Source organism: Cupressus sempervirens, chromosome 6 (assembly GCF_028749045.1).
Source record: "Cupressus sempervirens isolate cs-2001-9-10 chromosome 6, ASM2874904v1, whole genome shotgun sequence".
In the NCBI taxonomy this organism is placed as follows: domain Eukaryota; kingdom Viridiplantae; phylum Streptophyta; class Pinopsida; order Cupressales; family Cupressaceae; genus Cupressus; species Cupressus sempervirens.
This window is the reverse complement of record NC_143123.1, coordinates 81,250,253-81,267,501: the sequence shown is the minus strand read 5'-3', so window position 1 is coordinate 81,267,501 and position 17,249 is coordinate 81,250,253. Positions and strand designations below refer to the sequence as shown.

Genomic DNA, 17,249 nt, shown 5'->3' with positions numbered 1-17,249 from the left:
TTGAGTTCTTGTGGTTATCGAGTTCCTTTAGTTTTCAAGTTCATTTTTTTTCTTAGTTCCTATGGTTGCCAAGTTCCTTTGGTTGTCAAGTTCCTATGGTTGCTAAGTTTCTTTGGTTGCCAATTTCCTATGGTTTTTGAGTTCACCAAGTTGTAACATTTTGTTTGGTCCTTAATGTGTTGAGTTGTCTATGTGTAGTTTCTAGTTGGAGCTAACATTTGCATTTAGTTTTGTGTTAGGTATTTGCTAAGAGTTGACTTGTGGCTTATCTCAGCATTTGACATTAGAGTTTCTTTTGTTATATTTTCTATAGGCAGACTTGTGGTAGTGCATATATTTAAAGGAGTCTTGAGTAGAGTTTTAGCAAGTAAGTAGATGAAAGTAGAGTAGGAGGAAAGATAAAATGAAATGATTATCATGGTCGATAGAATTTGAATTATAATGTTGGTTTTAACCTAGAAGGACTCACAACTAAGCATGTATTTTATGATTTCATAAATCTATAAATGCATTTATTGCTCTATCTCTTGTGTTCATTGTTATTGTGTTATTTTCCATTGTGTTTACTCTTGTAGGTTGTTTGGAAGAGCTAGGTGTGCCTTTGGCCCTATTTATCTCTTCCCTTCCCTGTGTTAGGTGAAAAACTAGATTTGGGTCATATTCACATTTTTGAATGCCTTGCATATTGTCACATTTATGTGGAGAAAAGAAAAAAGTTAGAATAAATTGCAACGAAGGGTATCATTGTTAGATCTAGTGAAAATTCCAAGGCTTATTAGGTTCCTTCCCTTAGGAAAATAGTTATTCATATAGATGTGAAGTTTGAGAAGGACAAGGCCCTTCAAAAGTCTAGTAGCTTGATGAATGAGGAGGAACAATCATCCACAACTGAGGTAGTACAAATTCCTCAAACTTCAGTCATACAAGCTAGAGAGAGAAAAAAGAAAACCAAAGAAGATGATTAGCAAGAAAAAATAAATACTTTTCCTCATATCCATGTTAGAAAGAAGATGAAAAGCATGATAGTTGAGAAAAATTTAAGAAAGGCTTATGTTGGTGATCAACAAGATTTAGTCAAAAAAGAAAGATTTCTAAATATTATTCTTATATGTGATACTTATGAGTGAATTAATTGAAGTACATCCTTCCAAATTTAAAGATGCATCCAAGAACCAAGTATGGAAGGATGCTATGGTGGAAGAGTATTCTTCCATCATCAATAATAGTATGTGGGAGGTAGTACTAGAACCAAAAGATAAGTTTTTGGTGGGCTCAAGATAGTTGTATAAGGGTAAGCATGTTGTAGATGGTAGTGTAGAAAAGTTCAAAGATCATTTTGTAGTTAAGGGGTTTTATCAAAAGGAAGGAATTGACTATGACATGGCATTTTCTCAAGGAACTAGGTACTCTTCCATTAGAGATATACTTTTTTCATTTGCATAGATGGATTAGAAGATTCACTAGATGGATGTCAAAGAAACATTTCTCAATGGAGTAATTGACGAAGAAATTTATATTGATAATCCTAAAGTATTTGAGGTACATGAGAGGGATTCTCATGCTTGCATGTTAGAAAGAGCACTGGATGGACTCAAGTAGACTCTTAGGACATGGTATTCACATATTGATAGTTACTTGCATAGTGTAAGCTTTATCAAAAGTGAGCTAGATTGGAGCTTGTACTATGTTCAAGTTAAGGTTGAACTTATGATAATTTTTTTGTTTTTTGATGACTTATTTCTCATAGGGGCAAAGGAGCTCATAACAAACTACAAGTAGGATCTTGCAAGAGAGTTTGAGATGAAGGATTTGTGGGTGATGTACTACTTTTGGTATTGGATTTGTGGAAGAAAGAGGGTGAGATATTCCTTGGATAGGGGAAATATGTAATTGATATCTTAAAGTGGTTGAGGATTGAGAACCATAAGCCCATGTCGATACCACTTGTGACCAATTGGAAGAATGTTGATGCTTCCAAATTAGAGGTAGTAGACACTACTTGAGGGGATTAAAGATTGAGGTATTTACTAATAAAAAAGAAGAAAGTAATATAGTTGACAAGAAAAATAGTTTAGGTTGTAGTTTCAATTTGGGATTAAGATTTTCTCTTGATACAATAGGAAATAGAAGTCAATTGCATAGAACTTTGTAGAGGCTAAGTATATGGAAGAAAACATGGCTACATGTGAGGCTACTAGAATTTTAAAACTTCTAGTTGGGATCTTTGATCATAAGCTAGGTCCTATAGTCATTTATTATGATAATTAGAGATGTGTCAAGCTTTCTAAGAATTTGATCTTTCATGACAAGTCCAAGAACATTGGGATCAAGTACCACATCATCAGAGATTGTGTGGAGAAGGAGATAGTGAAACTCCAATACATTCCTATAGAAAAACATATAGAAGGCATCCTCAAAAAGGATTTGGTGAAGAATAATTTTATATTCTTTAGGGATAAGCTAAGCATTGTGTATAACATCTCCCTCACTAAGAGGGAGTGTTATTTTTTTCTATCTTGGAAGGTGGAGTTTCTTTAAAAAATAACTCGGGTTGGATGTTTAACAATAGCTTTAGTTTTTATTCCTTAATAGAATAATAATTATTTTTTGAGGTCACATAAAAAAATATTGATTTTATATGTTTTAAAGCCAAAGGAAGCAAGGAAATTTCATTTTCTTGCAATCTACGTACAATACCTAGGCTCTCTATATATGTAAAATTGTTGTAGAAAAATCTTTGGTATTCTAAAAAGAGAAATTTTGTTGTTAGGATGAATACAAGATCCAGTAGTTGTATATTTCTTCCCAAACTTGGGTTTCATGGGTATATATGTTTATTGTCAATGTGTGATTGGCTTATGCTATTTTTCTTCCACTTATTAGTTTCAAATAGAGTTTCTTTGTATGAATTTACTATGCAATTAGTATGTACCTAGGTTATAATAAATTAACAAAAATATCTTAACATTTATATCAAAATGACCTCTTGGCATTCCATTTGTAGTAACTAAAATTGGGTGACTACCTAGTTACCTTTTTTGCTTGTGATTTGGGCATTTCCTTTTGAATTCAAAACCAAAAATTAAGCATCCCTTTGATTAAGATAATTCCAATCATCCAATTCAACATTTCTTGCTTTTGAAACTTTATTTCTTAAAGATATTCTTTCCATCCACTAATCTTGTGAGAAATTAGCCAAATTATCAACCCCATTATAAGTATCCCCTATATTTTCATGAAAACTAGATCCAAATTTTCACCTTCTTGGCCTACAGTCAATGCTTCAATCTATCTATGTTCAGATTGAGTAGATGGTGTTCATCCTTGAGTGATAAATACTTCAACTTGTCATTCATCTAGTCCCAAATTTTGAGATTTCTATTTAAAAAAAGGATTTAGTTCTTTGTCAGTTAATATAGGATCTTTTTTCTTCAAAAATATTGTTTTCTTTTTAGATATGCTACCACCTTATAAATTAGAAAGAGAGTTTCAACCAAGATTTTGACCTTTGAATGAAACTTTATGTGATGAATTACTTTTATTTTCTATAGATTTTGATTGTTCCAGATCCACCTTTTCTAATGTCTAGGTCACCTCTATAGTTTGAGTTTCTAGAGATGGCAATGTTGGCACTACTAAATTTGATTTATCTTTGGGCCCTGAAATATTCTTCCATAATTGTAGTTCCATATCATTCTCCTTATCTAAGCAAGCTACTTCATTATTTCCATTTTATCTATTTCTAAGATGAAGTAATTATAAAAAATCTCATTTATTTTCATAGGTATGATTTTAGATTCAACAACAACAAGAACTGTTTTCTCTTCAAATATTATTATCTTTAATTTCTTCTATGAAAATTTATATATGAAATCTTCACAACCATAATTTTCAATTTCTATTTCCCAATTACTTACCTTTCATTTAAATTACTACTTTTTTCACTTCTTGGTGAGGTGAATTCTTTGAACTTTAATGACAAAACTTTGTGCCACTATTACAAATAGCTCCCACTTCGTTCAAACTCTGTAATAGATATAAAGTACCCAATTTGTTTCCTTTCAAATTGTTGATGAAAAAAATCACACACAATCAAACCTAAAAAATCTTGCACTATACCTAGAAATTGTGAAAATTTGACAAAGCTTACAATTTTTTTTGTCATTATTTATTAGCAATTATATTTTTTTAATTGCACTAGGCATGTTAGTGAGAATAATAAAGAAATGTATAAATACAAATGAATATAGTGTGAGACATTTTGGTTTTTCTGGTGTAAGTAAATATGTGAATGACTTATAATTTTGTATAGATTTGTACAAATGTATGTGGATTATTCATAAAATTAGTGTTAGGTTTTTGGTCATTTCAAATTATAGTTTTCTCATCACCCTACTTTCTTGTTGTCTAGTTCAAACTAAGAAAGAAAATATTTTCAAGAGTGGAAATGTTCTAGATATTTCATATATCTCAATTTAACATAAAAATATTAGTCCCATAACATCTTACCTCTAAGATAAGGGACTTACTTCTATTACTGTTTTAAATATCATGTGATGCATTGTATTCATTTAATTTTTCACTATGAACAGTTGTAACACATTGTCATTTGATTATAGTTAGACACATATATTTTTTGAAAAACTATATATCATATATATTCACATATAATTAATTAGCATGTACCAAATTGATCTATGTTTATGCATTTGAATTATACATTTTTGGTCTGCTAGAACTTCTCCACCACAAAATTTTGAATCAAAATTCACATAACAAGAAATGTTAGTAAACATATTCAATAATTTTGGTAGGGAAAGATCATATCCTTTGGTTAAAGCATGAAGATTTAATTTAGTGCTTTTGATCCAAGGTTTGAAGACATGGAAATCAATAATTCGACACACTTGGTCATGTGAAAAAATTAATGTCATGTTAATATACTATTCTAAGGATTCTACAATATGTGTGATATTGACATCATACCTACATTACCTTGCATTCTATGATTAGACATGAAAAAATCATAATTACTTTTTCTTGTAGTTTCCACTCAATTTGATAGACCCTCTAATTCATAAAATTTAACCAACAGAAATGATCTCTATATGGATATTTATTATCATGACATCTAAATTTCATTCTAAGAAAATCTCCACCAACTTCAATAATCACTTGTTCTAGAATGAGATTTTATACAACTATAATGATACACATCAAAATATTTTAACAAAATGGTATACAAATCAAGTTACCATACATTTAGTCTACTATGAACTCTTCTTGATGAGAGCTATTGATTTCTCATTTAATTCCAAATATAGGACTATTTCACATACTTTTGAATACTCCTTCCCACCTTCCATTTATATTCTATATCATACCATTTTTACCCTTATATTGAATATGAATACATATATAATAGGTATTTAAAATATTTTTGTGATAAATATATGGAAAAGATTTATTGATTTTCTTTATTAATAAGCAATGTAGTTTTAAACCCTATAAAATATAGTATGGAACATGTAGATTTCCTATAACTTGTTTCATGTTGGAATAATTTAGAATAACTAGGGGGGGTGGTGTTGAATTAGTTATCCAAGGTCCAAATGTACAAATAATTTCTTTTAGTACTGCAACTTATTCTTATGCATGCATTGATCATTCAATATGTTAAACATATTCATATTGTTGTCCTATGTCAAAATAACTTTGTAAAAATGTAAACATGCAATACCAAAAAATCAATCACACATTTTGACACAATAATTTTATGTGAAAACCCAATTTGGGAAAAACCACTAGTAACAAGCTACCAATTTTCACTCTTCTGAAGTGAGCCTTGTGAGGAGCCAACCCTTTTAAAGGTTACAATGCATATTGTTAAATATGACCTAGTTAAAGGATTTCAATCACCCTATTAGGAGTGAGCCTTGTTAGAGGAATTTAGAACATTCCATTAGAATGTCACCTTATTAAAGGATTTAGTAATGACAATTAGGTAGACCTCAATCCAAAGGATTTATCCAGAGTGATACAATTGTTAGAGAGTAACAATAAGACTTCATATGATAACAATAAAAAATCACTTGCAGATTGCAGATCTCACATTCAGTCCTCTATTCTGCTTGGCATTCATCCACTTCATCTCTGACATCTTGTTCATGCTTTAAGCCTTCATCAACTTAAGTCTTCTTTCTTTGTATGCCAACTATAGACTCTTCTATTTGGCCACCATATGAAGCAACACACAAGACTTCTTGTCTTCCTTAGGTTCTCACACATGACAACAATTGCTTCTAGCTTGTTATCTCTATAAATAGAGAACTTAGATCTTTTTATTCTTAACCACAATCATCCATTCTAGGGTTAGATCAAATTCATTGGATCTACCCACTTTTCCATTTTATCCCTTTCTAGAAAATTCCTCTACAATCCTCTTTGAATTTTCTTCAAAATGGTTTTTCTTTAATCTTGTGCCACCAGCTCATCATATTCATCTTCCACATGCTTCACAAAATTCAAGAAATCAATTTTGTCTACTCAAATTCATTAAATCTTCAATCTAACACAGTTTACTAGTACTCAACAATAACACTTTGCTTTCTTGGCAAACATTGTCTTTTGATGCTTGGCCAACACTAGGTTGCTCGGCATCCACTAAGTCTTTACTAGTACTTAGTACATACTAACTTTCTTCACTTGGCACCACTATATTTCACTTTCTTGGCCAATACTAAACTTACTGCTCGACTTGAACTAATTTTTTGTTTAGCCTATACTAACTTTTCTCGGCTTATACTATTTGCTTGATCAAGCTTAATAGACACATTTCTTTACTTAGCCTTCTTCTAGTCTTTTTTCAAGTAACCTTTCATTATAACCTTAAGTAGATAAAGAATACACTATATAATCAATGTCTTTCTTGGCCTTAGTGCTCATTTTATATGTAATGCCCCACCAAGGGATCCAAAGAATTAACCTAAAGTTTCACTAAATTTGGTAGCATTTTTTTTTTTTTGATACATGAAAGTAAAACCATTCATAAAATAGTAGCAAAAGCAATGACATCATACAACTGAAAGTAAACATGAACATACATAATAGGTTACATTCTTCATGGATCCCTTAATGTTGAATAACATAAAAATTAACTAATACTGATTCTATCTAATTCCAACTAACATCCCACATTAAATAATAATGAAAACTCCAACGTTCTGAAATTACATTTCCAATTGCTCGATCATCCACTGTACATGCCATAGGGTATGAAAAGCTTAAAAGAATATACATATGTGAAATAAAATACATCATCCTATTCTAATCCATGATGCAAATACTATAAGGTAAATGAAACCAAATACCATACATGATACATCATCATCATAAAAGATATAAACATCCATCATAAAGGAAAACCATTTATCAAAAACATAATTAACTAAGTGTAGGGTTACTCCCAATCATAAATAGCATCATTAGACCATCATGGGCCCTAGCCATCCCTCTATGCGTAACATCCCAAATCATCAAAGAGATCATTAGTATTAACATAGTAAGAATGTCACTCCTAAATCATACTACATCATATGCAGAAAAGAAATCTAACATGCAAAGTAAAGCATAAGATAACATCATCTAACATATGCAAATCATCAATGTAAAGATACATGTCCACCATCATAATCCATGAACAAAATGAAGATAGATGCTAACAAGGAATACACTAGCCATGATGTCTCAAACAGATCTCAAATGGTAAGAGTGGAAAAGCACTACCACCCAATCGCGTGGAACCTAACTAGTCCACTCCCACTATGTTGAGGAGATAATCTCAAGTCCCAAATAGGCTATCAAATCACATAGCACAAATACTCTCTAAGTCCAAGAATCCTAAATGTATACTAACTCAAAGGTTCCAATCACAAACTGACATCTAAACCCAGAGGCACAACAAAGACATGTAAGAAACCTACTATGCAAGCAGGAAAGTGTCATCGTATGGATCACGCTAGAGTTACCCTGGTAATCTCCCAATAGACCTCAACCCCCTACTGATCTCTATGCAGCCACTAGTATCCTCTCAAATAGATGAGACATATTACAAAATGTAAGGTCGCAACCAAGCATTCTCTCTACTCCCATCCTAGTTTGTACTAGCACTCGAGGCATGGGCGAGAAAAAAAATTTATCTTATTAGGTTCATTAAGTCAGTATTAGGTGTAATGCTTTATTAAAAAAACTTACAATGAGTTACCCTGGCAGCCTCTTAGGGCTCCAGCCCCCATTGCAAGCCACTTCCCCACACTACAAGTAGATAACCTACCATAAGCTCATGGAATCATAAATCACAAAATCACCACAGTCCTATACAAATGATTGGAAAAATACCAAAAGATAATCCACAAAAGAGCATCAAATCTCCATTAGCAAAATAAAAGCATCCATAGATAATCATTACCACAACAATTCTCTATTGGCAACTGAAAGTATCACTGATAATCTCAATAATCATTGGTTCTCAACAAGAAACCAAAAAGTATCTCAAAGTAATACTGATCGAAGACTCCAAAATGGTTGAGTCAAAACATGTCACAACATGACATCCTCAAGATCAGATAAATAATTCAATCCCATCAAGGCAACTGGAAAGTAATCCAAATACAACTGATCGATAACTCATAAAAAGGTCACAGTTTACACAAGAAGACTGAAGACAATATCAATCAACATGCCATCACATAACCATGGTTAAGTTTTAAAAAATTGAGATCAAAAAATCATCATGACATCACAATCATAACCCTCAAGCCTCTGGTAGACGTCCTATAACTGGTCAACACTAGTCGACCCAAAAACCCAAAACAAGAAGCATAGAGAAAACACAATGCAAGCACATGTTTTGGTTTGCTAAAATTACATAGTTGAATAAAGTGTGGAGGTTTCATTTTTGTTTCAAGTACATTCCAAGAATATAAAATTCTTCGTTTAACGCCCATGTCGACCCATCAATTTCCTAAATACTCTAGGAATATACATTATACAATACTTTAGTAATGAATTATCATTTTTTTCCAAATAACTCAATTTCTTCTCTTGAAAATCCCAAAAAAGATAACTTGAAGATTTCTCATTAACCTTAATTAGACTAAGTTCTAATTAAGCAAATTGATTAATTTAAAACTATATTATTTATTTAAAATCTTGAATATTAAAATTTCATAAATATTATATATATATATATATATATATATATATATATATATAACTGTTATATATTTAATAATTATTAATAACTTATAAAATCGAATAACATAACATAAACCTTTTTTTTTAAAAATGAAGCATAACATATATACCCGAATATGGGTTTCTTCTGCGCTTGGCGCAGAGCTGTGCACTGACGGTTGCTACCGCAGTCATAGGTACAACTGCATCAGCAAGTCGTGGGCTAGCTTTATTATATATGGCAGGGGTGGGGTGGGGAAAAACCATTCACCCTCCCATTTTTTTAAAAATTCTTTTTATAAATTTTTTTTTCAATAATGTTTATCAAATGCGCTAAAATAATTATCTTTCTCAGAAGGTAGGGCATATATAATTTTTTTATAAACAATTTTATTAAAAATATTTTTATATACATTAAACAAAACATTTTCTCAAATGTTATCGCAATTATATATATATATGTGTGTGTGTGTGTGTGTGTGTGTGTGTGTGTGTGTGTGTGTGTGTGTGTGTGTGTGTGTGTGTGTGTGTGTGTGTGTGTGTGTGTGTGTGTGTGTGTGTGTGTGTGTGTGTGTGTGTGTGTGTGTGTGTGTGTGTATGTATGTATATATGTATGTATGTATGTATGTGTATGTATGTATGTATGTATGCATGTATGTATGTATGTATGTATGTATGTATTCATGTATGTATATACATACATACCTACATACATACATATACATACATGCATACATACATACATACATACATATATATATAACTATTTTCTTTCAATAATGTTTGCGCACACATACTTTTAACGGAAAGGTTTTTCCCAATTTTTGCAAAATAAGAATTTCTCCAAAGTAATTGTTCTCCAATTTAATCTTTCTAAAAGGGTTATCTATAAGTAACTAAACCCTAGTTTCATAAAATCATCATATCTACGCATATGGGGGTTTTCTCACATAGAGAATTAAATATCCATGACAAGATTAAAAACAACTTGAATGTTCACACATGGAATCCTCAGAAAGCATTCAAAAGACACGAAGAAGACAAGAAGTGCAAGAAGTGAAATTTCATATGCAAAATTCACAAGTGTCTACTTGGACACTGATGCTAATTCACTTCTCCTCAAAATCTGCAGAGCAAGCTTTTTCCTTCTGTAATGTTCCTGGGTCCTCCAAACACACTCCCTAAGCTTCTAGGAGTGCCTGAATATAAAGAACTCTCAAGAAGTACCTAGAATGTCTCTAGAAACAACCAGAAGGTGTTGACAACTAAGCATGAGTCTTTTCCAACCTTCTAGATGGGTCACAAGGTTGTAGACACCATGTGCTTAATTTGTGCGCTAACTCCTATATTGTTGACATATGTGCAGTCAAGAGGTGCATTTACTCCTAGGTAGACTTATAACTTTTATTTTAATTCTTTTATTACTTGTATTATTATTATTTATTTATTAATTTATTATTATTTTTATTATTATTATAAATTTTAATTTCTTTTATTTAATTCTTTTTCTCGATTAATTCCCATTTATTATTTAAAATCAAAATATCAAAAGATCATGATATTATATTATTTTTTCCCAAAATAATTAAAGTATTAATTAAATCTTTTAATTTAATACTTAATTAATAGAAAATTCACCATAGACCTCCAATATAAAATATGAAACCCATCATAGAATAATCCATACAAAATTAGTCTAAAGGGTTAAAAATCACGATTTATGTCATCCGACACATTCAAAAGGTAAAATATCCCAGATACTTTTCCTACCTTCCTAGGATAAATGGTTTAAGGATTTAGGATTTGGACTTGAGAATTTATCTCCCCTCTCTTACCATTGAGATAGTGCGATAGGGTACGCTCATCTCGACAATTCAGGGAAGTCGATAATTGGTACCTACAACTTGCATAAAATCCATGCATGTATATACAATATATATATGCTAAGCTAAACAGGCAATGTCAGGAAGTGGTGCATCATGTAGATCTCGACTAGCAAGTGACTATGACTCCCTTCCTTAACCACATCAAAAATGCCATACATAAGAACAAACATGCACACCATACACATGCAAGTAATGGGTAAGTATCCATAAGAAAACACATGTGATAATAAACCATCTAACTAATCATCATCAATAACTAAAAGCAATGTAATAATCATCATGCATATATGAAATGCAGAGTCTAAATAGTCACATCATATATCAACTGAATCCATAGCACAATATTTGATAGTCTCAAAACAATGCTACTAACCATCAACATAAAACTAGTCTAACATAGTTTGGCAATAATAGCAACAATGTGTCCAAAAAAATGTGAACGAGGGCAGGAACTACATCCACCCCCCCTTGGATTAGGTTTACTCCTAGAAGCCTACAAAAAAGTAGGGATATAACTCCCATAATCTAGCTACATCCTCCCATGTAGTTAAAGAATCATCAGTACGGTCCCATTGGACCCTTACCTGCTCTATGGTTTGACCCCTGAAGGTCAACTCCCGCTGCTCTAGAATACAAACTAGCTCCAAAGCTAGTTGCCCGTCCTCTACCTGCAATGCATTCCAATCAAGAACATGTAAAACATCAGGGATATACTTCCTAAGTACCAAAACATGGAAAACATCATGAATGTGAACTAGGCTAGGCGGTAGACCAAGGCGGTAAGCAACTAGGCCAATCCTCTCAAGAATCTCGAATAGTCCCACAAAGCAAGGTGCTAGCTTTGAACCTTTTTTGTATCGGATCAGACTCTTTTGTGGATGCATTCTCAAGAATACCTTATCTCCCACAACAAACTACTTATCTGTCCTACATGCATTAGCATACTTTTTCTATCTATCCTATGCCATAGTCAAGTGCTCGCGGATATGCACTACCTGTTGCTCCATATCATGAAGCATCTTAGGACCCAATAGTATGCAATCCTCAAGACTCTCCCAACTCAAGGTTTTATGACAAGTATGTCCATATAAAGCCTGGAATGGTGCCATGCCAATAGAACTGTGATACCTATTGTTGAAGGAAAACTCCACTAGGTAGGGATAGTCCTCCCAATGTGTCTGCCTATCCATCACATACATCCTTAACATATATTCCAAAACCTGATTCACCCTCTCTGTCTGATCATCTATCTCTGGGTGATATGCCAAACTAAAATTCAATTGTGCTCTGAGCTCGTGCTGCAGCGATGTCCAGAATGCGGATGTGAATACAAGGTCCCTATAAAAAATGATCTTCCAGGAAATACCATGTAATCTCACAATGTCATGCATGAAGACATTAGCTACAGAAGTTGCCATGTAGGAAGACCTAATTGGTGAAAAATGTGCCACCTTAGTCAACTGATCAACGATGACCATGATAGCATCATGACAATAAACAGTCATAGGCAATCCTACTATGAAGTCCATAGAGATTATGTCCCACTTCCATGAAGTAATGAGATTTGGTTGCAAGAGTCCTGCCGGATGTTGGTGTTCTGCCTTGACTCTCTAACACTCAAGACACCTAGCCACATAATCAGCAATGTCTCACTTCATCCTGGACCAATAGAATAAATTTCGTAAATCAGCATGCATCTTCTTGACACCTAGATGTGCCAAGTACAGTGTACGATGAGCCTCTGCTAGAATCAAGGTGCGAAGTTCATCCAGTAACAGCACATAAATCCTTCTCAAAATTCTCAAAAGACCATCTGACTCTTGGACGTAGCCTAAAAACTTACCCTCCAAAGGTCTTCTTGAATCTATCTCTCTGCACACCTCCTGATACCAAGAATCTGTAGAAAGTGCCTGGAGAATCTGACTCCTCAAATCAACACTAAGAGTCATAGATGATATCACATGTCTCCTATGACTCAAAGCATCTGCCACTACATTCTCCTTTCCCTAAATGTACTTTACCTCAAAGTCATACTCACATAGAAATTCCATCCATCGCCTCTGGCGAGCATTCAAATTAGGCTACATGAAAATATACTAAAGACTGTGATGATCACTATGTAGCTCGAATCTATGCCCCAACAAGAAATGTCTCCACCTTGTCAAAGCATGAACTACCACTGCTAACTCAAGATCATGTGTAGGATAATTTAGCTCATGATCCTTGAGCTTGCATGATTCATATGCAATCACCTATCCATTATACATCAAGACTGCTCCAATCCCTTCTAGGGAAGCATCTATACACACCATGAAATCACCTTTCGGATTAGGTACTACTAAGATCGGTCCACTGGTCAAAAGCTCCTTGAGCTTCCGAAATGCTTCCTCACATTTCTCTATCCATATAAACTTCTTTCCTTTCCTCTGAAGGGAAGTGATAGGATGCGCTATCCTGGAGAAATTTTGGACAAATCTATGATAATAACCAGCTAGACCCATGAAACTATGAATCTTTGACACATTAGTCAGTGTAGGCCAATCTACTATTGCCTAGATCTTTGCAGGGTCTACTGAAATACCATCACCTAAAATGAAATGCCCTAAATACTGAATCTCTGATTTGAAGAATTCACACTTAACCACATTGGCATAGAGCTGATTGTCTCTCAAGCATTGTACAACCAATCACAAGTGTTCCTCATGCTCCTTCTGAGACTTAAAATATATCAACATATCATCAAGAAACACAAGTACGAACCTGTCAAGATAAGATTGAAACACCGCATTCATCAAACTCATGAAAATTGATGGAGCATTAGTCAGCCCAAAAGGTACCACTGTGAACTCATAATGCCCATAGCAAGTTTGAAAGGCAGTCTTGTGAATGTCGGCTTCCTTAATGCAAAGCTAGTGGTATCCTGACTTAAGGTCTATCTTGGAGAATACTGTAGCTCCCTTGATCTGATCAAATAAGTCATCAATCCTAGGTAGAGGATACCTATTCTTTATTGTCACCTTATTCAACTATCTATAATCAATACAAAGGCACAAAGAACCATCTTTCTTTTTCACAAAGAGCACTGGAGCTCCCCAAGGTGACACACTAGGTTGAATGCTCCCTTTGGCCAAAAGTTCCTCTAGCTGAAGACACAACTCACTCAATTCCTGTGTAGTCATGTGATAAGGAGCTTTAGAGATAGGCTTCACTCCTGGAATAAGATCAATTTTGAAATTGATGTCCCTCTTTGGAGGCATACTTGAAATCTCGCTTGGAAAAATGTCTACATACTCTTGTAGAATCGAGTGATCCAAAGTCTACCTTACAAGATCTTCCTCATCGAAATCATTTACCATAACCACAAATATATGACATCCCTTATGGAAACTCTGCTTCAATTGCATAGCAGAAATCATCCTTAGAAATATAGGCCTTGGTATCCCAACAATCTTCACATCATTCCCTTGGTCATCTTGACACAATATAATCTTCTTCCTGTAGTCTATACTAGCTCTATGAGAGCCAAGCCAATCCATTCCTAAAACCACATTGTAAGAACCAAGAGGTATAACTCGAAGGTCGACTGCAGTATCAAATCCAATGATCTTGCTTCACTACATCTAGCTTACACTTAGCAACTAAAGATGGAGAAATAAATGAATCTGTAGCACCTAAATCAAACAACACTGAAAGAGGTGTACCTCAAATAGCTCCTATGGTTTCAACCACTGTTCCCTAATGATCCGCTTGATGGTGATCTACTACTACAAACACTCTATGAGCTCTACCTACATCCCTAAATGTAGGCTTGAATGCTATTGGCCTAGGGCCTGAATATTAAGGTGCTCACTGTGGATAGTGAGCTCAAAATGTCCAACTTGCCCACATGTAAAACATCCTATATTTCTACTAGATCCTCTACCCATAGGTGGTGCATTTGACTGCTGACAGCTATTCCTATTAACAAAAGACTGACTGCTCTGAGCTGGTTGAGGGGGCTGATTTCATTTATTGCGCTAAGCATTGCAGTTGTTCTTGGAGTTAGAACCTCTACCACCACCTTGAATTTGAGAGTTTGATTCCTTTTGTTGCTGTTTCTACTGAAACTGCTACTGATACTATTTCCCCTTAGAAAAGGAAGGCTTCTTGTTTCCACCTGAGTTGTAGTTGCCCTTAGATATCGATGCTATAAGTGCTCCCACAAAACCTCCCTGACCAAGGTTGACACTTTGTTCTACAAGGATGGCTCAATGAACTACATCCTTGAGGGTTTTTGGCTCAAATACCTTGACACCCCCAATTATACGGTTGTTCAAACCTCTAATAAAGTGTTGTGTCAACTGAGCTGAGTTGTCACTAAATCCTTAAAAGGACATGAGCTTGTAGAATTTGCACTCATACTTTGTCATAGTTAAATAATATTGCTTGAGGTTATGGAACTCATCTGCCCTTTGCTACTTCCATTCCTCTGGTAGGAATCGCTCACGAAAACTCTCTAAGAATAGTTCCCAAGTGACACTGTTCATATCTATGCCTAGCTTCTTTTCCTCAATTGTCCACCAAGTGGCACCAAAATTCTCTAGATTGGTAATCAAAAATCTCACCTTAACATTATTGTCAAAGTCTTGCATAGCAAAAATCCTATCAAGGGCTATAAGCCACTGTTCTACCACATATCTAGAACCATGCTTGTTAAAGGGCTTGATCTTAGATCTTGGAAGGTCCTTCATCTGAGTAGATATAATGGATCTCTGTTGATCCCTCCTAGGGCTCCTAGACCTACGTCTATGCTCTTGTTCTATTTGATGTGCTCTATGATGTTCATGAGCAGGAGGTAAGCAATCAAGAATAGTCTGCATCATCTGTCTCAAGTTAACCTCCTCAGACCCAACTTGGTCACCCTTATGACTCTCTTCCTGCTACTCACTAGCATGCTCTCCTCCACTTTCTTCATGATCAAGCCATCTATGGATAGACTCATGGAAACTGATAGCTCTTCCATGACCATGGCCTCTACCACAGCCTCTAACAGAAGACCTAGTCCTAGATACCGTCCTACAACAATATCCTAGATACAAAGCACTATTACAACCATAAGGCATGCTTCTTGTATAGCATAAAAGGCACAAGTTTACAAATAGACTAAGTTAAATTTTTAGTTTTGCCTATGTTTAGGTTTAAGTAGAATTTTTAGTTTTGAAAGCTAAGTGTTGCATATGCGAGTAATAGTTCAAGTTCTATTTTAGTCCACCTAGTTTTCAAGTTTGACAGACATACACATAATAGTTCAAAGTCCTTGTTTGTTCCAAAATACCTAGAGCTCCCAATGTAGAAACTTAGGCTCTGATACCAAATGTAACACCTCACCAAGGGATCCAAAGAATTAACCTAAAGTTTCACTAAGTTTGGTAGCATTTTTTTTTTATACATGAAAGTAAAACCATTCATAACATAGTAGCGAAAGCAATGACATCGTACAATTGAAAGTAAACATGAAAATAAATAACAGGTTACATTCTTCATGGATCCCTTAACATTGAATCACATAAAAATTAACTAATACTGATTCTATCTAATTCCATCTAACATCCCACATAAAATAATAATGAAAAGTCCCAACGTTCTGAAATTACATTCTCGATTGCTTGATCATCCATTGTACATGCCACAGGGTATGAAAGGCTTAAAAGAATATACATATGTGAAATAAAATACATCATCCTATTCTAATCCATGATGCGAATGCTATAAGGTAAATGAAACCAAATACCATACATGATACATCATCATCATAAAAGATATAAACATCAATCATAAAGGATAACCATTTATCACAAACATAATTAACTAAGTGCACGGTTCCTCTCAATCATAAATAGCATCATTAGACCATCGTGGGCCCTAGCCATCCCTTCATGCGTAACATTCCAAATCACCAAAGAGATCATTGGTATTAACATAGTAGGAATGTCACTCCTAAATCATACTACATCATATGCATAAAAGAAATCTAACATGCAAAGTAAAGCATAAGATAACATCATCTAACATATGCAAATCATCAATGTAAAGATAGGTGTCCACCATCATAATCCATGAATAGAATGAAGATAGATGCCAACAAGGAAC

General features: G+C 34.0%; 1 pseudogene; it reads right to left on the bottom strand.

Annotated features, from left to right (window-relative positions):
• Window positions 1–9,501, bottom strand: part of LOC149551259 (mitochondrial arginine transporter BAC1-like) — a 124,389-nt pseudogene extending 114,888 nt beyond the window's left edge.
• Window positions 9,502–17,249: the final 7,748 nt, after the last annotated feature.